The following is a 24911-nucleotide window of genomic DNA, read 5'->3' as shown; positions in this document are numbered from 1 at the left end:
GATTTTGTTCTCATAAGGAGGGCACCAGTAACTTGTAACCTATCAGGCATCAGTTCAATCGATTTGGCATACGCCCATATGTACTAGCGTTTTTTGTAGGTCAAGTTCTCACAAAGCAAAGAGACCGTATTTCCTCTGTGTCGGCAACTTTGCACTGGCTAAGTTGCCGACGATTTGGATCGAACCCGATCCGATCCAAGTTGCGATCCAAGTTCAAATCTCGGTGGAAACTTTTTAACTTGTTTTGCGGAAGGGCGGGAAAAAACAGAGCTGATGCGCAACTGCTGATGTGGCGGTGAAACTGAACATCCCTTTGAAGTGAGCGTAAAAGGGCAGTACACCGCGTGGAGAATGCGGGCATCGATCCCGCTACCTCTCGCATGCTAAGCGAGCGCTCTACCATTTGAGCTAATTCCCCTCGACGATGTGGTGAGAAGGTGTTTTAAAACTCCTTTTAAAACACCATCGAGCATCTGCAATAGCTTCCGACTTTGATCGAATGTGGATTTTGTTCTCATAAGGAGGGCACCAGTAATTTGTAACCTATCAGGCATCAGGTCAATCGATTTGGCATACGCCCATATGTACTAGCGTTTTTTGTAGGTCAAGTTCTCACAAAGCAAAGAGACCGTATTTCCTCTGTGTCGGCAACTTTGCACTGGCTACCGTTTAGTTGTACATTTAATTAAACCTTTGTGCTTTAAGCCTGGCAAACGGAAATGTTTTCGGCCAGGCAGCAGCAGGAAGGACATGTGTGTGTTGCCTCGTTGGTCTAGGGGTATGATGCTCGCTTAGGGTGCGAGAGGTCCCGGGTTCAAATCCCGGACGAACCCGTTCTCAGGCTTTGCTTTTAATCTCTTCAAGCTGACTAGGGCAACTAGGATATTCCTGGGAAATTGGGGATAAAAGGAGTCAGAGCGGGGCCGGTTAGCTCAGTTGGTTAGAGCGTGGTGCTAATAACGCCAAGGTCGTGGGTTCGATCCCCGTACTGGCCACACTTTTGCTCTCTGGGACCCTCAGCTCTGCTCACCTCGAAAGTGACGGGCGGTCTCCCAGAAATACCTGCTGGACAAACCATTTGCCAGTAGACCTGGCCGAAATAGCTCAGTTGGGAGAGCGTTAGACTGAAGATCTAAAGGTCCCTGGTTCGATCCTGGGTTTCGGCAGAGCAACCTGGTTCCTGTGTTTTTGGTCGAGGGTCTCCAGTGAGCAAACGTCATCTCCTGTTAACCTGATTCCACCTAGCCTCATCACTATCTGCCTCTCAGACGGCCAGAGACCAGCGTGTGGTGGTTCCATGGTGTAATGTTTAGCACTCTGGGCTTTGAATCCAGCGATCCGAGTTCAAATCTCGGTGGAACCTTTTTAGCTTGTTTTGCGGAAGGGCGGGAAAAAACAGAGCTGATGCGCAACTGCTGATGTGGCGGTGAAACTGGCACTCTAAAAGCCAGTCGAGATCGGGGAAACATGGGCTTAAAAAGAAAAGGCTTCACGTGCTCTTTGCTGTCGCGCTTCTGGGCTGAATGACTAAACACCTCTGCTGCTCGGTGGGAAAAGGCTACCCACGCCAAGGTTCCATGCTGTAATGGTTAGCACTCTGGACTCTGAATCCAGCGATCCGAGTTCAAATCTCGGTGGGACCTGCTTTTGCCAGGAATGTGCGCAGGACCTCCTCCGAAAAAAACTTTTCTGATTCCACCTAGCCTCATCGCTATCTGCCTCTCAGACGACCAGAGACCAGCGTGTGGTGGTTCCATGGTGCAATGGTTAGCACTCTGGGCTTTGAATCCAGCGATCCAAGTTCAAATCTCGGTGGAAACTTTTTAACTTGTTTTGCGGAAGGGCGGGAAAAAACAGAGCTGATGCGCAACTGCTGATGTGGCGGTGAAACTGAACATCCCTTTGAAGTGAGCGTAAAAGGGCAGTACACAGCATGGAGAATGCGGGCATCGATCCCGCTACCTCTCGCATGCTAAGCGAGCGCTCTACCATTTGAGCTAATTCCCCTCGACGATGTGGTGAGAAGGTGTCCATCCCACAGCATGTGTGAAAATGCTGCAGCGTGGTTTCCAATGCCCACAAAGCAAAGAGACCGTATTTCCTCTGTGTCGGCAACTTTGCACTGGCTACCGTTTAGTTGTACATTTAATTAAACCTTTGTGCTTTAAGCCTTGCAAACGGAAATGTTTGCGGCCAGGCAGCAGCAGGAAGGATGTGTGTGTGTTGGCTCGTTGGTCTAGGGGTATGATTGCTCAGTTGCCTCGTGTGCAAAGAAGACAGCGGGTGTTATGTGAGAGTTTACATCAGCTCAAGTTTGCTGTGGCGCGTGCATGGAATGTTCATGTTTTGTTCCGGGTGGTGGAGGCCTGTGTTCCAGAGAGGTCTTGCTCAAAACTCCTTTTAAAACACCATCGAGCATCTGCAATAGCTTCCAACTTTGATCGAATGTGGATTTTGTTCTCATAAGGAGGGCACCAGTAACTTGTAACCTATCAGGCATCAGGTCAATCGATTTGGCATACGCCCATATGTACTAGCGTTTTTTGTAGGTCAAGTTCCGGTTTGACAGACCCGAAACGGAACTTTAGCTCCGGGTTGTGATTGTGCATATTACTGGCCTGCTCTACTGGGTGAAATTGTATCCCCCAACAACATATATGGCTTAAACAAACAAAGTACACTCTGAGCCTGGCTCTAGGCTTAACCCTGACTTTACACGCGAGACGCTATGCCAAGCCTGTGCGAAATGTGAGGCTCCGGATGACGGGCGCAATTTAGGCACGGATAAAAACCGCGACCAGCCCCAAGCAGCTCACAGCGGCTTCCCGGCTAGCTCAGTCGGTAGAGCATGAGACTCTTAATCTCAGGGTCGTGGGTTCGAGCCCCACGTTGGGCGTATCTATTAGCGTATCTACTCTGAATCCAGCGATCCGAGTTCAAATCTCGGCGGGACCTGCTTCTGCCAAGTTTGCTGTGGCGCGTGCATGGAATGTTCATGTTTTGTTCCGGGTGGTGGAGGCCTGTGTTCCAGAGTGGTCCTGCTCAAAACTCCTTTTAAAACACCATCGAGCATCTGCAATAGCTTCCGACTTTGATCGAATGTGGATTTTGTTCTCATAAGGAGGGCACCAGTAACTTGTAACCTATCAGGCATCAGGTCAATCGATTTGGCATACGCCCATATGTACTAGCGTTTTTTGTAGGTCAAGTTCTCACAAAGCAAAGAGACCGTATTTCCTCTGTGTCGGCAACTTTGCACTGGCTACCGTTTAGTTGTACATTTAATTAAACCTTTGTGCTTTAAGCCTGGCAAACGGAAATGTTTTCGGCCAGGCAGCAGCAGGAAGGACATGTGTGTGTTGGCTCGTTGGTCTAGGGGTATGATTCTCGCTTAGGGTGTGAGAGGTCCCGGGTTCAAATCCCAGACGAGCCCGTTCTCAGGCTTTGCTTTTAATCTCTTCAAGCTGACTAGGGCAACTAGGATATTCCCGGGAAATTGGGGATAAAAGGAGTCAGAGCGGGGCCGGTTAGCTCAGTTGGTTAGAGCGTGGTGCTAATAACGCCAAGGTCGTGGGTTCGATCCCCGTACTGGCCACACTTTTGCTCTCTGGGACCCTCAGCTCTGCTCACCTCGAAAGTGACGGGCGGTCTCCCAGAAATCCCTGCTGGACAAACCATTTGCCAGTAGACCTGGCCGAAATAGCTCAGTTGGGAGAGCGTTAGACTGAAGATCTAAAGGTCCCTGGTTCGATCCCGGGTTTCGGCAGAGCAACCTGGTTCCTGTGTTTTTGGTCGAGGGTCTCCAGTGAGCAAACGTCATCTCCTGTTAACCTGATTCCACCTAGCCTCATTACTATCTGCCTCTCAGACGGCCAGAGACCAGCGTGTGGTGGTTCCATGGTGTAATGGTTAGCACTTGTTAGCTCAGTTGGTTAGAGCGTGGTGCTAATAACGCCAAGGTCGTGGGTTTGATCCCCGTACTGGCCACACTTTTGCTCTCTGGGACCCTCAGCTCTGCTCACCTCGAAAGTGACGGGCGGTCTCCCAGAAATCCCTGCTGGACAAACCATTTGCCAGTAGACCTGGCCGAAATAGCTCAGTTGGGAGAGCGTTAGACTGAAGATCTAAAGGTCCCTGGTTCGATCCTGGGTTTCGGCAGAGCAACAAGGTTCCTGTGTTTTTGGTCGAGGGTCTCCAGTGAGCAAACGTCATCTCCTGTTAACCTGATTCCACCTAGCCTCATCACTATCTGCCTCTCAGACGGCCAGAGACCAGCGTGTGGTGGTTCCATGGTGTAATGTTTAGCACTCTGGGCTTTGAATCCAGCGATCCGAGTTTTTGGGAAATTGGGGACTAGGATATTCCTGGGCTTTGAATCCAGCGATCCGAGTTCAAATCTCGGTGGAACCTTTTTAGCTTGTTTTGCGGAAGGGCGGGAAAAAACAGAGCTGATGCGCAACTGCTGATGTGGTGGTGAAACTGGCACTCTAAAAGCCAGTCGAGATCGGGGAAACATGGGCTTAAAAAGAAAAGGCTTCACGTGCTCTTTGCTGTCGCGCTTCTGGGCTGAATGACTAAACACCTCTGCTGCTCGGTGGGAAAAGGCTACCCACGCCAAGGTTCCATGGTGTAATGGTTAGCACTCTGGACTCTGAATCCAGCGATCCGAGTTCAAATCTCGGTGGGACCTGCTTTTGCCAGGAATGTGCGCAGGACCTCGTCCGAAAAAAACTTTTCTGATTCCACCTAGCCTCATCGCTATCTGCCTCTCAGACGACCAGAGACCAGCGTGTGGTGGTTCCATGGTGCAATGGTTATTCGACGATGTGGTGAGAAGGTGTTCTCACCACAGTCGAATGTCGAATTCCCCTCGACGATGTGGTGAGAAGGTGTCCATCCCACAGCATGTGTGAAAGTGCTGCAGCGTGTTTCCAATGCCCACAAATTTAGGCACGGATAAAAACCGCGACCAGCCCCAAGCAGCTCACAGCGGCTGCCCCCGTGCGTCTGTTTCACACAGCCAATCAAGCGCGAGCAACTCCATTTTGTTGAGCGAATGGCGTTCTCGGACTTCATCTTTGTCAGAGTTCCTCGGCCAATCACGCATCGTATCTTCATCTTTGCTTGGCGAATGGCGTTATCGGGATTCATCTTTCTCGACCAATCACGCTTCGGATCTCCATCTTTGCTGAGCGAATGGCGTTCTCTGGCTTCATCTTTGAGAGGATTCTTTGGCCAATCACGCGTCGGATCTTCATCTTTCAGGCGCCGTGGAGAGACGTCTTCTTTTTATATTCTCAGGTGTACCCGCGCCGAAGTACTGCAGCCGTTCATACATCGAATGTCAACAAGTAAGATAAACTACATTAACAACAATATACTAATACAATATACTAATACATATTTCATTTTTTATTCTCGTATTTTATTTTATTTTATTTTATGTGATCCATTAAGGTGTTTATTGTTATGATCTATCGCGATCTTGATCTGCTGGCAACCTGCAGCATTTCTTATGTTAATGTTTTGATGAACTATGTTACATTAACATCAGCTACATATTTCATATAACTTTTTCTCGTATGTTATGCTGCATTAAGGGACTTTTTTAATGTTATGATCTATAGGTTCAGCACTTTTCATATTACACAATTTTTTGATAAACTACATTCTACTACATTAACAACAACATATTTTAATTTGCATTTTAAAATGTAATTTATGATGCATAAAGTTCTTTAGTGTCATTATCAATCTTGATGTAGTATATTGCAGCACTTCTCATGTTATTGTCTCCAATGATGAACTACATAAACAACAATAATACATTCGGGGATTTTTAGCTTTCAGTGTCCTTTAAAGGGATACTCCACTTTTTTTGGAAATAGGCTCATTTTACAACTCCCCCAGAGTTAAACTGTTGAGTTTTACCGTTTTTGAATCAAGAAACTTCACTGCCGTACCATGAGAGCAGCAGGCGTAATGATATGACGCAGCGCCTGAAAATAGGCCACCTTCCGTCAACACAACGGAACTATTTTCAGGCGCTGCGTCATATCATTACGCCTGCTGCTCTCATGGTACGGCAGTGACGTTTCTTGATTATTACGCAGGAATGAGAGTATAGTTCCTAGCCAAATCAGCCTAGAAAATCGCAACTTTACATTTTCCGTCGGTCTTAGTGCACGATGTAACTACAGAAGAGTCAAGTTTTAAATAGGAAAAATATCGAAACTCTTTGGTCATTTTTTTTTTTAGAAATGCTAATGGTCTTGTCCACTTCAATGATGTATGCTAAGCTATGCTAAAAGTGGTACCGCCAGAACCGGAGATCGGCTGAATGGATTCAAAAACGGTAAAACTCAACAGTTTAACTCTGGGGGAGTTGTAAAATGAGCCTATTTCCAAAAAAAGTGGAGTATCCCTTTAAGGTGTGTTTAAAAATGTCATTATCAATCATGATTCTGGTGTGTTATTGTTTAGTGTTTAATTATAGTAGTACTGTATCAAATACAGTAATAAGTAGTCAAGTGTTAGTAATACGTAAATGTAATTTATGTTTTAGCTAAAAAGACTAAACATGTTTCAAATGTTACAGAGATGTCTAAAAAGTCACACAAGGCCATGGGGGACGATGAGTGGATGTCCCGTCTGCGGCGGTTTGCCAGCACAGGGGTTTGGCCCTCGGAAGCTGGCAACAGACCTGCCCCTCGCCAGAAGAAATGGTTTGACCTCTTTCAGAGGGTATGTACTGACAAAAGTTAATGAAAGAAACATGCTAAAACTGATTTAACATAACTTAGAGGTCTTTATTTGTACAGATAGATAAATGTCCAATGCAGGTCCCTCGCCAGGCAACACTTTTTGGTGGACCACAGAAATGTCTTTGTGGATTCCATCAGGCTAAGGTATGCATTTCAAACTTTCAGGTTATCATCTCTTACATCTTACTTCACTGTAGGACCACACGATCATATTTGTGACTCAAATGCCTTCAAAGTTCACTTCTGTGAGATGCAGCAATAGTCTTTGAAATGTAGCTTTTTATTTATAAAGTTTGATAAAGTGATACTGCTGTTTACACCTTTTACCGTGGATAACAATGTTGGCTATATCTAGTCCCATAGCTCCTCCAGCAATTAAATAGGAAGAGATACTTTTTTTTAAATCAGAGATAACTTTTGAAAGGCTTTGGTTTTTGCTCATTTATTAAAAAAAAATATTTTGTATAAAGCTGTTAAATCTTACCTCAAACAAAGTTGATGTGTCAGCAGTCCATTAACATTACCTATATCAATAATATTTATGTTATGTTATTTATATATATATATATATATATATATTTTTTTTTTTGCAGCTTAGAATTAGACAGTCAATTACAATTTCAGCTCTAATTTGCAGTTAGGCTAGATTAATTAGTGTATAATTGTAAATAAATAAAATATATATAATCTGAAAATTATTAATTTGTGCCCACTGTGTCTATTTCTCCAAATATCAAAATAGACTTATCCACAGATTACGAAGCACAGGTTTTATTCAGGTTTTATACACAGCTTCTCCTTGCTGCTCTCAGACTCTTGCTGGTGTACATAGATGGATTGTCCTGATTAAATGTATAAATGTCTGTGAATGTTAGATTTTGGCATGCCTTTGCTTAATTAGATCTGTAAAATGTACCATGAATGATAAATGAATAAAACCTGTTTTCCTCATTCTTAATTGTTCTTTTACCAGGCCACAAGTGCTCCGCCTGCATCCACTCCTACCGCTGTCCCAACCTCTACCTCTACCTCAGCCCCGACCTTTACACGGCCTACACTTAACTTATCAATGGTAACACATTATTTTAATATGTGAGTAGATTACCTCCTCCACAAGCAATGATCTCCGGATTTTCCCAATGCCTTTTACTGGTAGGCTGGAAGATTATTTGTGTATTCTTCAATAGGGAATTCATATCTTCAAATTTCCAATGCATGTATGATATTACTTGAATGTCAATCTGTTCAATAATCTCCCTCTTTTAGTTTACAAAGCCACGATTTGGAGGATCCATTAGTTCAGCAGCCAAACCCAACCTAAATGTTCAAAGGCGGATTCAGGTAATTTAAAAAGACCTTAATATGTTTCATCACCATCATTATTATGTTTGTTGATAATGTACAATATGTATCTTTACAGCCTGGTAGTCCAAGTCCGCCTCCTTCAACGATTCAACCGGCAGCCAGTGCTTCTCCTGTTGCCAGACCTCCTTTTGCAGCCAGACCTCCTTTTGCAGCCAGACCTCCTTCAACCAGTCCGTCTCCTGCAGCCAGACCTCCTTCTGCAGTCAGACCCCCATTCAACCAGTCCTTCTCTTGCAGCCAGACCTCCTTATGCAGCCAGACCTCCTTCTGCAGCCAGACCTCCTTCAACCAGTCCGTCTCCTGCAGCCAGACCTCCTTATGCAGCCAGACCTCCTTCTGCAGCCAGACCTCCTTCAACCAGTCCGTCTCCTGAAGCCAGATCTCCTTCAACCAGTCCGTCCCCTGAAGCTAGACCTCCTTCTGCAGCTAGTCCGACTCTTACATCCTTGGTGAGTGCCCATCATTTTTTGTGGCATCTCTTATTTCCTGTGTGTGAAGTACATGTACATGTGGCTTATTCTAAAAATTGGGGGGTACATTACAAAAATTGCTGTTGGTTTCAGTTTATATATTTGTCTTAACATATCTGCAAGTTACCAAGCATAATCATTAAACACCATCTTGATATTACAAGGAATTTTTCCCTGGTGAATTTGTCAACCGTTACATACAAATTGAATGTTAAACTTCAAGTAAAACATGTATCCGAGTTTTATTTTTTTCCATTCAGCCGTGTATACAGTGATTTAAAAAAAAAAAATTTGAGAACCAGTTTTTTTGCAGATATCCATGTGATATTCACAGCACAGTCACTAAGGACAGGAACTTATTTTTTTTATAATAAATTTTATCACTTTAAGACTCCCACCTTAAAGATAATTTTGTTAGAAAAAAATATAGGCTAATTATCATAAATGGACATGAAATGTCCCCTAATGCCCCCTTGTAGAATTACTTGAGAGAAACAATGTTTTAATATTACATCTCTAATCTTTCATTGCTTTTGAATTAGGAGGAGCATGTTGCCCCGTCTATGCCCGGACCTGCTCCTGCATCCGAGCCAGATCAATTTTGGCTGCCCACTAAAATGAGGCAGACAATCCCCTCACAGGATCAGAGGTGGATTGCTTCTGCGATCTTTCACTCTGGCAGACTTCGGACAGACTTGAAGCTCTGGTATGAGCCACCCGTCCCTTCCCTCATCTACCACCAGGCTCCATCTCCAGATCGCTTTTTTAATCACAGGCTTCTGGTATGGATGCCCTACCACTTGTGGAAGTTCAGACTGTTCTGTCCTGCATGTGGGAAGCAACTGACTGGCTATGGCCTCCACAAGAGAGCACGGAAGGTCCTGGACATCGACAGGTACTACCTTATGGTAACAGAGACTCTCAGGTGTACTGTGTGTTGCCTGAATTACCTGTCTACCAGTCAGATACCAGTCCTGGACCAGCTCGACGTGCCCCATAGAAGACTGTTCCGTCTGATTTTGACACAGAAGTGAGTTACAATCTACACGCCTTGTACAGAATTTTGTAATGTGTTTATAATAAAGACATTCATATTTCAAAATTAATCATTTATTTTCTGAAGCAGAAATGTGTAATATAAAGTAAATGCAAAATATAAGTCTTTTTTATTTTGCATAAAATAAATTACATAAGCAAATCTTCTCTTTTACACAAAGGTATGCTTGTGACATTCGTGTCATACGCATGCTGAGGGAACGGACGCTGGGCAACAGTCCCACAAGACTTGTCAAACAGCTGAGGGAGAACCATGGGGAGGAGTGGCTTGACCGCTTGGCGCACTATATGGAGGAGTGTGCTGGATTTATCAACCGCCCCAGCCTCTTACCTGTCATGTGCCAAAAGCCTCCAGAGCCCATTGATGTCCCTACTAGCAAGTGGCTGCTGTCAGTTTATGGGAGGGACATTATCAGTCGCATAGACCACATCAAGGCAAGCATAACCTCCACGTTTGGGACCATTTTGAAAATAGACTCAACAAAACAGGTAATTGTTTGACATTATTACTGTGTGTTTTATTACTGTATTACATGTTTTAACTGTTGTGAAGTTTGAAAATGATTTGTGTTATGCTTTATTAATATTTTTAATTTGGTTGATTTTAGATCACAAAGAAGTTGGCAGGCACAGCCAGGGGAACAGCACAGTGGGTGACTTCTGTTGGCAATGAGACAGGACAAATTCTTATTAGTGTCTCGACTGCTCAGGAAGGTCCAGCACTGGACACCATGGTCTCCGGACTGATAAACAGGTACAGCCAGGCGGCCGTGGCTCCACCACTGCTGCTGTACGTGGACTGTGGCTGCTGCATAGAGAAGGGGCAGAGCAAGCTACAGGCCAGATTTGGAGGATGGCCTGACCTCAATATCAGGCTGGACATCTGGCACTTCATGCGTCGACTGGCAGTGGGGTGCACCACTGATGCTCATCCTCTCTACCCAGTCTTCATGTCACGTCTCTCTGCGTGCATTTTTGAATGGGACCCAGATGATGTGGCTTTGTTGCGGCGGGCAAAGAGAGAGCAACTGCAGGAGGAAGGTGTGCCTGTCATCACAGATACCCTTGTGGACCGACGCATCACCAAAAAAGAGCTGGCGCTCTATTGCCGTCGGAGGACTCGTGGGGTGGAGTCCACAACCCGCTACCTTGACAGGCTTCTGCAGGAACTGAAGGGGGATAAGGGGAGAGATATGATGGGGGTTCCTTTGCTGGACACAGTGAGGATAGAGCACATCTGGCGTGTTCAGATGAGGCATGTTAAGTGCATCCAGGATCCACCAGGTGTGTTTCTCTACACTGTGACGGGCACCACCACCACCAAGGGAGAATTAGTTCTCACGAAGTACAGATGTGCTAGGGGCTCGACCTCCCTTGAGTCTTTCCACTGCCACTTAAACAGGTTCATTCCAGGTTTGTGGCAGATTGTGTTTGCAGTAAAGTACATTTTCAACACAATAGAACATGTAATATCACTTTATATTTTCTGAAGGAACTCATTATCCCAGTTTCATAATTTTCATTGTTCACTTCTTTACAGGAACCAGTGCTAACACACTGAATTTTCAGTTGTATCTCCTGGAAGGCCTGAACAGGTGGAACCAAGACCGGGCAGTAGCATCAATTTCCACAAAATCCTCCCCTCTTCTCACCTACGCAGGGCAGGTGGTGCAAAGCATCAACACCAACAGTCTAAATGTTTTTGGAGAGAAGCTTGTGCCCACCTTCCAACCTCCTGCACAGTACACCGGTAAGACTCTCACAGTACATTTTACAGCACATGGTTCTTTGCTAATGATAGGGCTATATGTTTAACACACTGCATTTTGTTTTTTAGGGGAGCTAATTGGAGTGGACTATTTACTTAGTCAGACAGGGCAGCCACTTCAGTCAATGGATGCTGACAATGAGCAGACAGACCAGCTGCTGGAGGAAGTAAATGTAGATGAGCAGGATGAAGGGTTTGAGGAGGACATCAATGAGGACCCTACACTGAGTTTCCTCGAAGATGAAGCTAACTATAACCCACCTACAATTCAGCCTGTTCATCCCTCATCCCAGTCTGCTGCTGCCTCATCCCAGTCTGCTGCTCCTTCATCTCAGACTGCTGCTGCCTCATCCCTGTCTGCTGCTCCTTCATCCCAGTCTGCCTTCTCCCAGTCTGCTGCTCCTTCATCCCTGTTTGCTGCTGCCTCATCCCAGTCTGCCTTCTCCCAGTCTGCTGCTCCCTCATCCCTGTTTGCTGCTGCCTCATCCCAGTCTGCCTTCTCCCAGTCTGCTGCTCCTTCATCCCAGTCTGCTGCTTCCTCATCACTGTCGGCTGCTGCCTCATCCCAGTCTGCCTTCTCCCAGTCTGCTGCTCCCTCATCCCTGTTTGATGCTGCCTCATCCCAGTCTGCCTTCTCCCAGTCTGCTGCTCCTTCATCCCAGTCTGCTGCTGCCTCATCACTGTCGGCTGCTGCCTCATCCCAGTCTGCCTTCTCCCAGTCTGCTGCTCCCTCATCCCTGTCGGCTGCTGCCTCATCCCAGTATGACTTCTCCCAGTCTGCTGCTCCCTCATCCGTGTCGGCTGCTGCCTCATCCCAGTATGCCTTCTCCCAGTCTGCTGCTCCCTCATCCCTGTCGGCTGCTGCCTCATCCCAGTATGCCTTCTCCCAGTCTGCTGCTCCCTCATCCCTGTCGGCTGCTGCCTCATCCCAGTATGCCTTCTCCCAGTCTGCTGCTCCCTCATCCCTGTCGGCTGCTGCCTCATCCCAGTATGCCTTCTCCCAGTCTGCTGCTCCCTCATCCCTGTCGGCTGCTGCCTCATCCCAGTATGCCTTCTCCCAGCCAGCTGCTGCCGTCTTCTCCTCTCAGCCAACTACATCCATAGTCCAGTATGCACCAGGTTCCCCCACTCAGGTGCCTGAAGAGCTTTTGGTATGTAAATTTCACAATAGGAACTTGCCACGAGCAAATTAATTTGTTATTCAACAAACTGATTAATATTACCATTAAGATGTAATTTCACTAATCTCTTTATTTCTTTACCATTTAAAATGATACTGTTTTAGGCTGTGGATGACCAAAACATTCCAGGAATGGACCGGGTGGACAGACTGGCTGAGTATTTGGTAGAGCTGAGGACAAGCACAGGGTTAACACTGAGCAGGCAGCAGGTATGCAAACATTTTGAATGTTTGTTAACCCTCTGGGGACCAGAAACGCGCCCGCGCGTTTTGCCGTTTTTTTTTCACATAGCAGAAAAATAGACTTAAAATACTCTGTTGATTTTGATCGTACATATAAGTGTTATACATCAATCGATCTTGTTAATTGTCTATTATTTTTCTGTATACTCACAATAAAAACAAAGTTTTGTGCTTTTTGTCAAATAAAGAAAAATAAACATGATGCGAGTTTTGCCTTCTCTCTGTCAGTGCAGTCCATTCTGAAACACGTCCGAAAAATTAACTCTAACTCTGCAAATACTTGTCATACAGGCACGAGAGATTTTTCTTTATGAAGCTTGAATTCTCTTCTTTTCAATGATGTAATTTATATAAAAAACAAATATTCTCAGTTTATGTAATCTGTACGAAAAGAGAGTGCTGTCAGATTTTTTTTCCCCAGCTCATTACACTTCATTACGCGTTAATCTGACACGCCCACGGAGGCCGCGCGCTATTCAAACGCAAATGTGAGGCAAGCCATGACAACGCCCACATCAGCCGTTCCACCGCGGCGGTAAAATTTGGGGTGTATTTTCTGCCTTTTACCGCCAAGAGGCGCTACAATCATAGACTCTGAAAAGTGTTTGTTTATTCTCTCTAATGCGTAATCTGCTGCCGCACCGCACTGATTCAGAGCGATTGAAAGCTGGTAGCAGATGAATTCAACAAGTGAAACGTATAGTTAAAATAATTCATAATCACAATACTGAAATTAGGCTACTGAAATGAAATTGAATAAATAATGAAAAAGTAAAACATTGCAATAAAAACATTTACAGACGTACAGACGATAGCTCAGAGGTTAACGCAACAACACGAGCTTCGAGGAGCTTCAATCGACTCGAGATCGAATCTCAATGTAGCATACATGTTGTTAACCGATGTTGGCCAACAGCGTTTATATTTAACCTTCTTGATGCTTAAATAGCTAACTGTTTATAACTGTTTACTTATTTAAAGTCAAGAGTTTTGTTTAATTATTATTACAACATAAATTTGCTACATTCCTGTAGAACCGCAGCCGCTGCACAAACGACAAAAACTGATGAAGGAAGATTGTCAGCCGATTGCATCAGAAAATGAAAATGAAGAAGCTCGTCTTTAGTCTGCTAAATTATTGTGTAATGTAAAAGAACACTAAAATTACTTAAGTTTGAAACCAAGTTCGAACATTTCAAGGTTTAAATAAAGTGTCGGGACAGTTTTTTTAATTTAAAACAGGGTTGCATCGGGTTTAGAGTTTATTTCTTTTGCGATGCAAAATAAGAAACACTAGGCTAATCTTATTCTTGCGACATTTTAAATTTGTATTGCCAAAGAAATGACAGCTATATTAAACAATTAAAACAGTAGGCCTACAAAACGAAAATTGTCCAAAGCAACATAATTAAATTAAAACATGCGTTTTTCTTTGCCTCTCTCGCGCTGAATCTCTTTTTAACAAGTTTATTTAGTCTCCCTCGCTCTCCATATGAAAGAGGAACATTAACACCTATGCCTATTGTCCTGCGCGCTCGATACAGCACTGAACTGTCCCTCCAACCCCCCACAGGCTATCGGAGTCTGAGGCTGACTTAACACAAAGAGAAGTCGCAATTCACACTTAAATCGCTATTCTAGACAGTGTTGATAATGAAGGAATTAAATGATTTAGTTACATGTAGCCTAGTGATATTTCTATCATAAAAGTTTATTACTAAATATTTCATTATTTCAGTAATTGATGAAATAAAACTGGTTTGGGCCAGCTTTTTCCAAGCAAAACTAAATATAATCTGAAAAAAACGCATGTTAATTTGTTTTCATGAACAAAATGTTCAACTCAATATTAAAGTCTACATGGATCTTTGGATCCTTTCAACCAGGCATGCAATTTGTGAATTAAGTTTTTTATTTTTTATTTTTTTATTCAAATAAATATCGAACCACGGTGCTTTGTGGTAATGCTGCTAAATTAAATAACATGTATTGAATAATTATGAACTTAAATGAAACAATATCGCAACATTTCGACAAATACATTATTTGATCTGTTTTTACATTTTAATTCAGGGCGATTTAGCCTGCTACATTTAATTAGAGCGAGATTTTCACCCTTGTCATTTTCTCATTGGGAAGCGCTTACAGGCTACATGTTTGAGTACATCCTCTGTACCTCTCGTTTTCATATGGATTACATAATCAGATAACATTTATTAGCCAGAATATTTAGACATTTAAAGGCTTTAGACAGAGCCGATTTCTTATAGTGACTGAGCTGAAGTGGCTTCGGTTCATTTTTGTGACGCGCAGTTCCCGGAGACAGAGACGACAGATAAACTGTTTTTGTCGTTAGCAAAAGTTCGAATAAAACCCGACTTTAGAAAAATGCATAGGGCCACTCGGCGTGGTCTGCCAAAACACTTAATTATAAACTTCAATATTTCATTCAAAATAATCTCAACACGCTTTGTAAAATTTTGAAAAGCCGTGCATGCATTAAGGCCACTTGAACTAATGAACAACTGAAACGCTGGTTTTGATTTTATTGTTTGTCGTTGTTTAAACGTGCTTGTTGCATATCTCTATTTTATATTTGATATGGTCTATTGGTGAAGTAGCCTATAGCATTGATTACTGTGGAGGGAGGGGTGTGGGGATTCAAATAATTCAGCAGAAGCAGGGATGTTTAGACCAGAAGGAAATCCCCGTCCCCTCTGGCAAATCACACTTTACTTAAAACCATGTTTTTAAAAACTCTAGGTTGTAGGGAATCAAAATAATAATAATAATAATAGGCCTAATAAAAAAATATATATATATATAGGCTATATATGTAAAATTACTTTTTTTACAGAACTGCTTTTGAAATTACGATTGGTAGCCTCGTACGATTGGTACAGATGCAACGTCGTTGTGTTCGATACTATTGTTCCTAGTGTAAAATGGAAATGCATGGTAATTTTATTTTATAAATATAACCAAAAAACTGTATGGCGTAACAGAGTTTTAGAGCTAGACAAATCTCTCTGCATTAATAAATATAAAATTTGCAGTAGACCATGTTTGATCGGGATTTGAACCCGTGTCATCTTGATGATCGAACCGTCAGTTCTACCGCTCGGCTATTAATTTCCTCACTGAGAAATGCCCAAACGTTTGTTTCTCACATGAGCGAGAAAACGTTTTGTCGTTAGCCTGTGTGAGTGTAGGCCTACTTTAGCCTACCTACATGAATAAAAGTAGACCTTTTACAGTTTTAAAAGATGATATCTTATCTGTATGACCAACAATTACGCAGTAAGTTCTTTTAGCTGTTATGAGAAAAATAAATCCAAATGAACGCGCCGCCGCGTTTGTCAAACTCTAATTCAACATGCCAGAATAAAGCCAGATTTTAGAATAATGCATAGCCACTCGGCGTGGTGTGCCAAAATACCCTAATTATAAACTTCAATATTTCATTCAAAACCATCTCAAAACGCTTTGTGACATTTTAAAAAGCCGTGAATGTATTAAGGCCACTGGAACCAGGATCGTAACTGAAACGCGCTGCATGTCTCAATACAGGAGCGCTGGTTCAGATTGTATTGTTTGTTGTTTAAACGTGCATGTTGCATATTTAAAAATATTTGTTTAAAAATAAATGTTTGTTGTAGGCTTATTTGTAAATTACCATAACTTGTAGAATTTCATCCTTACTGTTGTTAATTGACATTAGCCCCACTTACGTTTTGATAAATGTCCCTTTGCGCCACCTGGCGGTCATTTCGCGAGCGACTTTGAAATGCGACTGGTTTATTTTTATTGTATTGGTCTACTTTAAAAAATAATACTTTATAAGACATTTATGGGAAAAGACTATTTTCTTTTCAAGATGTTTCCAACTGTAACTTTGAACCAATTCTGTAGAATGGCCCATATAGCATTTGACCAGGATTTGTTTCCAGGTATGAATAAAAATGTGATTCTGCCTTTCATTTATATTTTGATTGTTTGTATATATATATATATATATATGTGTGTTTGTGTGTGTGTGTGTGTGTGTGTGTGTATATATATATATATACACATGTAGGTTATATATATATACAAGAAAGAATGCAATGACAAAATATATATATATATATATATATACATGTAGGCTATATATATATATACAAGAAAGAATGCAATGACAATATATATATATATATATATATATATATATATATATATATATATATTGTCCTTACATTCTTTCTTGTGTGACACCCCTGAATGAAAGGCTCATTATTATGCAGGGTCACTGTCTGAGAACCACTTAATTATTCATGATAGGGGTTGGGCCGTTCCGCCCATCCGCATATTGCCTTGGCAAACAAAAAAATGTTTTTCACAATTTAAAACAATCTATTGTTTTATGTGAATGATTAGGAAGGATGATTTTCAGATCATTTTGAAGCAAAAACTCTAGGCAACAACGTACATTAGTCAAAAGTCTTGTGGACTCATATTTAGTATGTTTTTTGTGTCCTTATTTCAAAAACTTTATTTTTTAGTTTTTTCAATAACCACGCATAAACAATATTCTCTCAAAAATACAAACATGTACATACATGTTGCTCACACATTATGGTAGACCTGTTTGTGCTAAATAGAGTTTAATTTCACCTGTGCCATTAATATGTTTATAAGCAACTGAAAAAAGCACAAATGTCAGAGCATGTCAAAACATCCAAAGGGCCCCAAAAACACTCTGGTCCCCAGAGGGTTAACATGGAAAAGAACACACAGAACACAATGTGACTGTAAAAACAGTGTTACTGAACTATCTGTGCGAAATTACCAGTTTCCTTTGAACTCATCTATGCCTCTATACTTCTGTCCTTCTACAGGTTGATGACATTGTGTGCTTGTGGCAGAGCCTGCTTCAATATGATAAGCAGCGAGTGAAGTTTGCTGCCAGACACCAGGACAGGCTGACAACAGGGAGGTTCAGGTCTCCAAAAAAGAAGGCTGTTTTCACCCCTGGAGTGGACAGCCTGAAACGGAGTGTTTTGGCATCTACAGCTTCACCTGCCCAATGGCCAGACTGCTGTCGTCTCGTGGAGGCCATTTTCATCAGGCTCTGTTGCATCCATCGAAGTCCGAGGAAGAAAGAGAAGGTGACGCTGAGTCGCTGGTCTCTCGTTTTACAAGATTACCGAAAGATCCGGCAGCTGATCCTGTCTAATGGTGCCATCATGCAGGACACTACTCTCCAGCTGGTGGAGGTGAATCAGACCACTCTGGTTCAGTGGCACAACGGCAGGGTTAAGAAGCAAGATCAGAATCTTCTGCTTCAGGGGATCGATCTGCCTGACCCTCTTGGTGTTGCTGCTGAGGCTCTCCCACCTGCCTGTGTCCGTGCTGTTGCTCCTCCCCAGGTCCAGGGAGAGCAACATATTTACAAACTGCCACAAACCACAGCTGGGCAAGCTAGATTAAAAAGGCGCATCACTAGCTATACAACTGAGGCAGTCGTACCCAAGCTGACAACCCTGAGGCCAATAATTCCTCGGCCTGTTGGCAACCTTCAACCAGAACCTGTCCTTCCCAGCCCCAGCCCGACTGTCCCTCTTGCCTCCCACACTACCCCTACCTTCACACTGTTTGTTGTCCCCCAAAGCCCTCTTCCTATAGCCCCAGCCACTCCCAGTTTTGTCCTTCCACCTCCTGCCACGGTCAGTCAATCTCAACCCACCGTCCCTCGTCCATACCACAGAAAGGTTGAGGCAAATACCTGCAGGAAGTGTGGGCAGTTTAGGACTGCAGCGACCGGGCACAGCCAGTTTAGAGGGACTATCTACTGCCCTGTCACAGAGACTCTTACAAAAGAACAGTGGCTTGAAAAAGTAAAAAAAAAGAAATAGTTAATAGTTATTTATATATATATATATATATACTCACCACTATGTATATAGTTTTATAAAGTTTCTATCTTTGTGTGTTTATTACTATTATATTTGTTATTTATTATTAGGTTGGGGGTTCGACCCCACTCAGGGACTTTTATTTTAATTATTTGATATGTTTTTATATATATTTTTTAAATACTCGTAGTGTTTCTACTTTTGTGTTTACTACTGTTATTATGTATCTATTATTGTTATTATTATCATTATTAGGTGGGTGGTTCTTTTTGTCATTTTATATATATATACTCTTTATTAATATGTGCATAGTAGGGGTGTCCCCGACTAAGGATTTTCATAGTCGAATCAGATTCGTCAAGTCCTGCCTATAGTCGACTAATAGTCGAATCATGTGTGCGGTGTTGGGGAGGGGGCGGGGCTTTAACATTTTAAAGCCGCGATCTACAGAACATCACACAAAGATATAGAAGAAAATGTATAAAAACATTTTGGATCAGTAAAACTAAGAAATAACATAAATAACTGCAGAAAGGCCACACTGCAGATAGGATTTGCATTTCACATGCAAATCAAATTAAATCGGCTGAATTGCCTGTACGAGCATGCTCTAAGTAAGCCTACAGCGCAATGTCGATGCACTGAAAAATAATCAACAATTAAGAACACAATATAAATTTATAATAAATAAAAATACAAAACGAAATAAGTCAGAATCAAGTCACAAGAAGCAGAACAAATGTGTGCAAATGCCTAAAGTGCAGGGGAACAAATATTCAAAACACAAGTCACAAATAGTTAAATTAGATCACCCTGAGTGATCATTTAATAAAATAAAAATTTTTGAAGACATTATTGAAAATAACGAAAGTATGGCCAGTATTGTCAACTTTGTCTTTTTAACTGCAGAAACAACAATAAACGCTAAACTGGAGCGGCAGTCTTTTTAGCTAAACGTGTTCACAGATCACAGTATCCAAAAATCGAATTAGAACCGGCTGAAATGTTTTGAAATCACTTGTACCCATACCTGATCGAAAAAACTAAACCCAGTCTTTCACTCGGCCTGTGTCCGTTTGAGTCTTTTCAAATTGTGTGCGCAGATAAAATACATTCAAAACGCTTAACATGAAAAACGCTTAACGGCTTTGTCCTAAAACTGTTATATCAAAATATCAAATTCTGTACACACCTTATTAATAAAGCATACTATATAGCTTACAGAAAAGCAGATGAGCCCAGAATATGAACGCAACGCGTTTTATTATAGGCTACGTTAAGTATTTTCCTCCCATAGAAAACCGTTAAAGAAAAAGCTTTACGTGACTTTCTATCTGAGAAACGCGTTGCGTTCATATTCTGGGTTCATCTGCTTATCTGCACATAGAATGGTTTCTTAAGGTGTGTAGCCTACTGTATACACATACATTAAGCACGTAAAAGTGCCATTTAAGCGTTTTAAAAGCTTTTAAGCGTTTTAGAACGTCCCGAGGAAAACCAACCTGTTAACGTTGGCCGGCAGAAGTGCGATCATGGTTTTCCTGATGCTAAATCCAGCCTTGGAGAATATCCTTTCTGATGGTGTGCATATTGGTATTGTTCATAAAAGAGTTTCTCGTTGTTCAGTAATCATTCAGTGAGCCTGAGTCAAAACATTGTTTTTAATTATTATTATTATTATAGGCCTATATATCTCATATGTATAGCACATTTCAAGGAACTCCATATTCATATGGGTAAATAATAAATAAAAGCATGTATGATACAAACACTTTTTTAATAAAATAAGTTTTAAGGCATGAAAGCATATGCAATGTATAAATATAGATGTTCATACATTAAGAAAAGAATGCTTACATTTTATGCAGTTTCCATTGAAATATCAGTATCAAATCACAAAGAAATTAACCTTGGTGACAAATTATTTATTTTCCTTCACAATCAGCATTCTTTGTAGACTATTGGATGATTTAAACCTTGTCCCAGGTGGGACTCGAACCGGCGTCATTCACGTCAGTGATTTGCCCCGTAAAATACATCAAAAAGAGAATATTTTATTATATGAATACCAATCTACCAAAAATTATAAAGAAGTGTGAAAGGTGGGTTTACTTTTTCCCTTTCCTCTAATTTTTTCGTAAATTTTTCTCATTTTTCCTTCTCTTTTCCCTCTTTTTCCTTCTTCCCCTTCTTTTTCATTCTCCCCTTCCTCAAATAGACTATTGTTCCCCAGCTTGCTAGCTCAGTCGGTAGAGCATGAGACTCTTAATCTCAGGGTCGTGGGTTCGAGCCCCACGATGGGCGTATCTATTAGCGTATCTACTCTGAATCCAGCGATCTGAGTTCAAATCTCGGCGGGACCTGCTTCTGCCAAGTTTGCTGTGGCGCGTGCATGGAATGTTCATGTTTTGTTCCGGGTGGTGGAGGCCTGTGTTCCAGAGAGGTCCTGCTCAAAACTCCTTTTAAAACACCATCGAGCATCTGTAATAGCTTCCGACTTTGATCGAATGTGGATTTTGTTCTCATAAGGAGGGCACCAGTAACTTGTAACCTATCAGGCATCAGGTCAATTGATTTGGCATACGCCCATATGTACTAGCGTTTTTTGTAGGTCAAGTTCCGGTTTGACAGACCCGAAACGGAACTTTAGCTCCGGGTTGTGATTGTGCATATTACTGGCCTGCTCTACTGGGTGAAATTGTATCCCCCAACAACATATATGGCTTAAACAAACAAAGTACACTCTGAGCCTGGCTCTAGGCTTAACCCTGACTTTACCCGCGAGACGCTATGCCAAGCCTGTGCGAAATGTGAGGCTCCGGATGACGGACGCAATTTAGGCACGGATAAAAACCACGACCAGCCCCAAGCAACTCACAGCGGCTGCCCGGCTAGCTCAGTCGGTAGAGCATGAGACTCTTAATCTCAGGGTCGTGGGTTCGAGCCCCACGTTGGGCGTATCTATTAGCGTATCTACTCTGAATCCAGCGATCCGAGTTCAAATCTCGGCGGGACCTGCTTCTGCCAAGTTTGCTGTGGCGCGTGCATGGAATGTTCATGTTTTGTTCCGGGTGGTGGAGGCCTGTGTTCCAGAGTGGTCCTGCTCAAAACTCCTTTTAAAACACCATCGAGCATCTGCAATAGCTTCCGACTTTGATCGAATGTGGATTTTGTTCTCATAAGGAGGGCACCAGTAACTTGTAACCTATCAGGCATCAGGTCAATCGATTTGGCATACGCCCATATGTACTAGCGTTTTTTGTAGGTCAAGTTCTCACAAAGCAAAGAGACCGTATTTCCCTTTGTGTCGGCAACTTTGCACTGGCTACCGTTTAGTTGTACATTTAATTAAACCTTTGTGCTTTAAGCCTGGCAAACGGAAATGTTTTCGGCCAGGCAGCAGCAGGAAGGACATGTGTGTGTTGGCTCGTTGGTCTAGGGGTATGATTCTCGCTTAGGGTGCGAGAGGTCCCGGGTTCAAATCCCGGACGAGCCCGTTCTCAGGCTTTGCTTTTAATCTCTTCAAGCTGACTAGGGCAACTAGGATATTCCTGGGAAATTGGGGATAAAAGGAGTCAGAGCGGGGCCGGTTAGCTCAGTTGGTTAGAGCGTGGTGCTAATAACGCCAAGGTCGTGGGTTCGATCCCCGTACTGGCCACACTTTTGCTCTCTGGGACCCTCAGCTCTGCTCACCTCGAAAGTGACGGGTGGTCTCCCAGAAATCCCTGCTGGACAAACCATTTGCCAGTAGACCTGGCCGAAATAGCTCAGTTGGGAGAGCGTTAGACTGAAGATCTAAAGGTCCCTGGTTCGATCCCGGGTTTCGGCAGAGCAACCTGGTTCCTGTGTTTTTGGTCGAGGGTCTCCAGTGAGTAAACGTCATCTCCTGTTAACCTGATTCCACCTAGCCTCATCGCTATCTGCCTCTCAGACGGCCAGAGACCAGCGTGTGGTGGTTCCATGGTGTAATGCTTAGCACTCTGGGCTTTGAGTCCAGCGATCCGAATTCAAATCTCGGTGGAACCTTTTTAGCTTGTTTTGCGGAAGGGCGGGAAAAAACAGAGCTGATGCGCAACTGCTGATGTGGCGGTGAAACTGGCACTCTAAAAGCCAGTCGAGATCGGGGAAACATGGGCTTAAAAAGAAAAGGCTTCACATGCTCTTTGCTGTCGCGCTTCTGGGCTGAATGACTAAACACCTCTGCTGCTCGGTGGGAAAAGGCTACCCACGCCAAGGTTCCATGGTGTAATGGTTAGCACTCTGGACTCTGAATCCAGCGATCCAAGTTCAAATCTCGGTGGGACCTGCTTTTGCCAGGAATGTGCGCAGGACCTCGTCAGAAAAAAACTTTTCTGATTCCACCTAGCCTCATCGCTATCTGCCTCTCAGACGACCAGAGACCAGCGTGTGGTGGTTCCATGGTGCAATGGTTAGCACTCTGGGCTTTGAATCCAGCGATCCAAGTTCAAATCTCGGTGGAAACTTTTTAACTTGTTTTGCGGAAGGGCGGGAAAAAACAGAGCTGATGCGCAACTGCTGATGTGGCGGTGAAACTGAACATCCCTTTGAAGTGAGCGTAAAAGGGCAGTACACCGCGTGGAGAATGCGGGCATCGATCCCGCTACCTCTCGCTTGCGCCTACTGCTTCCTACCGATTGAGCCAAAGTAAGCCCAAAGTAAGCCCACGTGAGCCAATCGCGTTTCTCTGCTGTGGCTTACTTTTGACCAATCGCGTTCTCTCCTGTGGCTTACTTTTGACCAATCGCGTTTCTCTCCTGTGGCTTACTTTTGACCAATCGCGTTTCTCTCCTGGGGCTTACTTTTGACCAATCGCGTTTCTCTCCTGGCTCTGCTCCCTGTGGCTTACTTTTGACCAATCGGCGACCGCTATTATTATCGTCATCTTTGCAATCTTTGCAACAGGTAAGTCTATTCTTCACGACTGTATAATCGATCATTATTTATTCATAAACAGTGTGTGTTTTTAGACAATTAAACATGCCAATAAAGCTAGCTAGCGTGTAATAGCACATGTTTTCTTCTGTACATGTGAACCTGCAACTTTACCATGATATACAGTAAAAAACATGTCACTACTGTCAAGATAATTAGCCGACCGCTAATTAAGCTATATCCTCCTTAAACCATTTTGTTGTTGTTGTTGTTAATTTAGTTTTTTTTTGTGTCATTCATTACATTATTTTGAGCACAAGAACATTTTTACTAAAACCTTTAAAAAAAAAGTTTAATTCATATATGTTATACTATACTATGTTATACACCAGTATACATATTTATGTTATCTTTTTAAATACTATGTTATACATATTTAAAGACAAGTTTTTTTTTGTTTCAACAAATGATTCTCAACTATGTTATAAAAGAAATACCAAAACGATTTGATATACCATTTTAAGTTTTAGATCTGTTTGATGATCATATTATTATGAATTGTAATAAATGCCTTTATGTTATATTTGGTGTTTCTTAGTAATCTCTGCCACAAAAGCTAAACAAAACAAAACGATTTAAGCATGGCATGATACCAGCAAGATTGTACCAAGAAGTGTTATTTATTTTCTTATTAATAAGTTCATCACACTATTTACAATTTGTACACAAGGCAATTCAAAGTGATTCACAGTTGTATAAAAAAACAATAATGCTTATGCTCATAATAATAATAATCATTAATTATTATAATATTATAATAATTAATTACATAAAAAACAAATGCTGTCGTAAAATACTTTCAGTTGGAATATGACAGCTATGTAACGTTCTGTTTATGCCTGTGTCCTTTCAGATTATGTATGCATACCCGGTTTTACGAAGAACTCTTGAGGGTCGACTCCTAATGGGGCCAACTGAGGAGGCCAATAGGAGGGAGATCGTGTTGGCAGGGAGGGCCAGGTGTAAGGAGGAGGTCCTGGCTGAGGCCACTGCCTTTGTGAGGCAGAATGGAGGGAATCCTGCAGACCAGTTCCTGGTTCTGGCTCACTGCAAGATCCAGTTTGGGAAACACCAGGGTCAGAGGTTTCTGTGGCTGCTGGAGAACTCACTGGGGTATGCCTGCTATCTGGTCAGCAGCATTTTGGGGGAGGAGGAGAGGGACAACCCGCTGTCGGCCAACAAACACCTGTTCCTCAGATACACCTCGCAGATCAGGGA

The 24911-nt window shown here is 42.7% G+C and overlaps 15 non-coding genes across 15 annotated transcripts; 13 read left to right on the top strand and 2 right to left on the bottom strand.

The window, feature by feature from the left end:
• Positions 1-345: 345 nt before the first annotated feature.
• trnaa-agc (transfer RNA alanine (anticodon AGC)) lies at positions 346-418 on the bottom strand. The gene has a single exon. It is a non-coding gene; the product is annotated as a tRNA-Ala (tRNA).
• A 503-nt stretch (positions 419-921) lies between these two features.
• On the top strand, positions 922-995 carry trnai-aau (transfer RNA isoleucine (anticodon AAU)). The gene has a single exon. It is a non-coding gene; the product is annotated as a tRNA-Ile (tRNA).
• A 98-nt stretch (positions 996-1093) lies between these two features.
• On the top strand, positions 1094-1166 carry trnaf-gaa (transfer RNA phenylalanine (anticodon GAA)). The gene has a single exon. It is a non-coding gene; the product is annotated as a tRNA-Phe (tRNA).
• Positions 1167-1291: 125 nt separating this feature from the next.
• On the top strand, positions 1292-1363 carry trnaq-uug (transfer RNA glutamine (anticodon UUG)). The gene has a single exon. It is a non-coding gene; the product is annotated as a tRNA-Gln (tRNA).
• Positions 1364-1571: 208 nt separating this feature from the next.
• On the top strand, positions 1572-1643 carry trnaq-cug (transfer RNA glutamine (anticodon CUG)). Its single transcript has one exon. It is a non-coding gene; the product is annotated as a tRNA-Gln (tRNA).
• Positions 1644-1934: 291 nt separating this feature from the next.
• Positions 1935-2007, bottom strand: trnaa-agc (transfer RNA alanine (anticodon AGC)). Its single transcript has one exon. It is a non-coding gene; the product is annotated as a tRNA-Ala (tRNA).
• Positions 2008-3521: 1514 nt separating this feature from the next.
• On the top strand, positions 3522-3595 carry trnai-aau (transfer RNA isoleucine (anticodon AAU)). The gene has a single exon. It is a non-coding gene; the product is annotated as a tRNA-Ile (tRNA).
• A 98-nt stretch (positions 3596-3693) lies between these two features.
• trnaf-gaa (transfer RNA phenylalanine (anticodon GAA)) lies at positions 3694-3766 on the top strand. Its single transcript has one exon. It is a non-coding gene; the product is annotated as a tRNA-Phe (tRNA).
• Positions 3767-4085: 319 nt separating this feature from the next.
• trnaf-gaa (transfer RNA phenylalanine (anticodon GAA)) lies at positions 4086-4158 on the top strand. The gene has a single exon. It is a non-coding gene; the product is annotated as a tRNA-Phe (tRNA).
• Positions 4159-4618: 460 nt separating this feature from the next.
• On the top strand, positions 4619-4690 carry trnaq-cug (transfer RNA glutamine (anticodon CUG)). Its single transcript has one exon. It is a non-coding gene; the product is annotated as a tRNA-Gln (tRNA).
• Positions 4691-21625: 16935 nt separating this feature from the next.
• Positions 21626-21698, top strand: trnak-cuu (transfer RNA lysine (anticodon CUU)). The gene has a single exon. It is a non-coding gene; the product is annotated as a tRNA-Lys (tRNA).
• Positions 21699-22164: 466 nt separating this feature from the next.
• On the top strand, positions 22165-22236 carry trnap-agg (transfer RNA proline (anticodon AGG)). The gene has a single exon. It is a non-coding gene; the product is annotated as a tRNA-Pro (tRNA).
• Positions 22237-22324: 88 nt separating this feature from the next.
• trnai-aau (transfer RNA isoleucine (anticodon AAU)) lies at positions 22325-22398 on the top strand. Its single transcript has one exon. It is a non-coding gene; the product is annotated as a tRNA-Ile (tRNA).
• Positions 22399-22496: 98 nt separating this feature from the next.
• On the top strand, positions 22497-22569 carry trnaf-gaa (transfer RNA phenylalanine (anticodon GAA)). The gene has a single exon. It is a non-coding gene; the product is annotated as a tRNA-Phe (tRNA).
• A 405-nt stretch (positions 22570-22974) lies between these two features.
• On the top strand, positions 22975-23046 carry trnaq-cug (transfer RNA glutamine (anticodon CUG)). The gene has a single exon. It is a non-coding gene; the product is annotated as a tRNA-Gln (tRNA).
• The last annotated feature ends 1865 nt before the right edge of the window (positions 23047-24911 follow it).

The sequence above is a fragment of the Rhinichthys klamathensis genome, unplaced genomic scaffold, assembly GCF_029890125.1.
Source record: "Rhinichthys klamathensis goyatoka isolate OS25496 unplaced genomic scaffold, OSU_Roscu_1.1 h1tg000176l_1, whole genome shotgun sequence".
NCBI lineage: Eukaryota > Metazoa > Chordata > Actinopteri > Cypriniformes > Leuciscidae > Rhinichthys > Rhinichthys klamathensis.
This window is presented reverse-complemented; position numbering and strand designations above follow the sequence as displayed.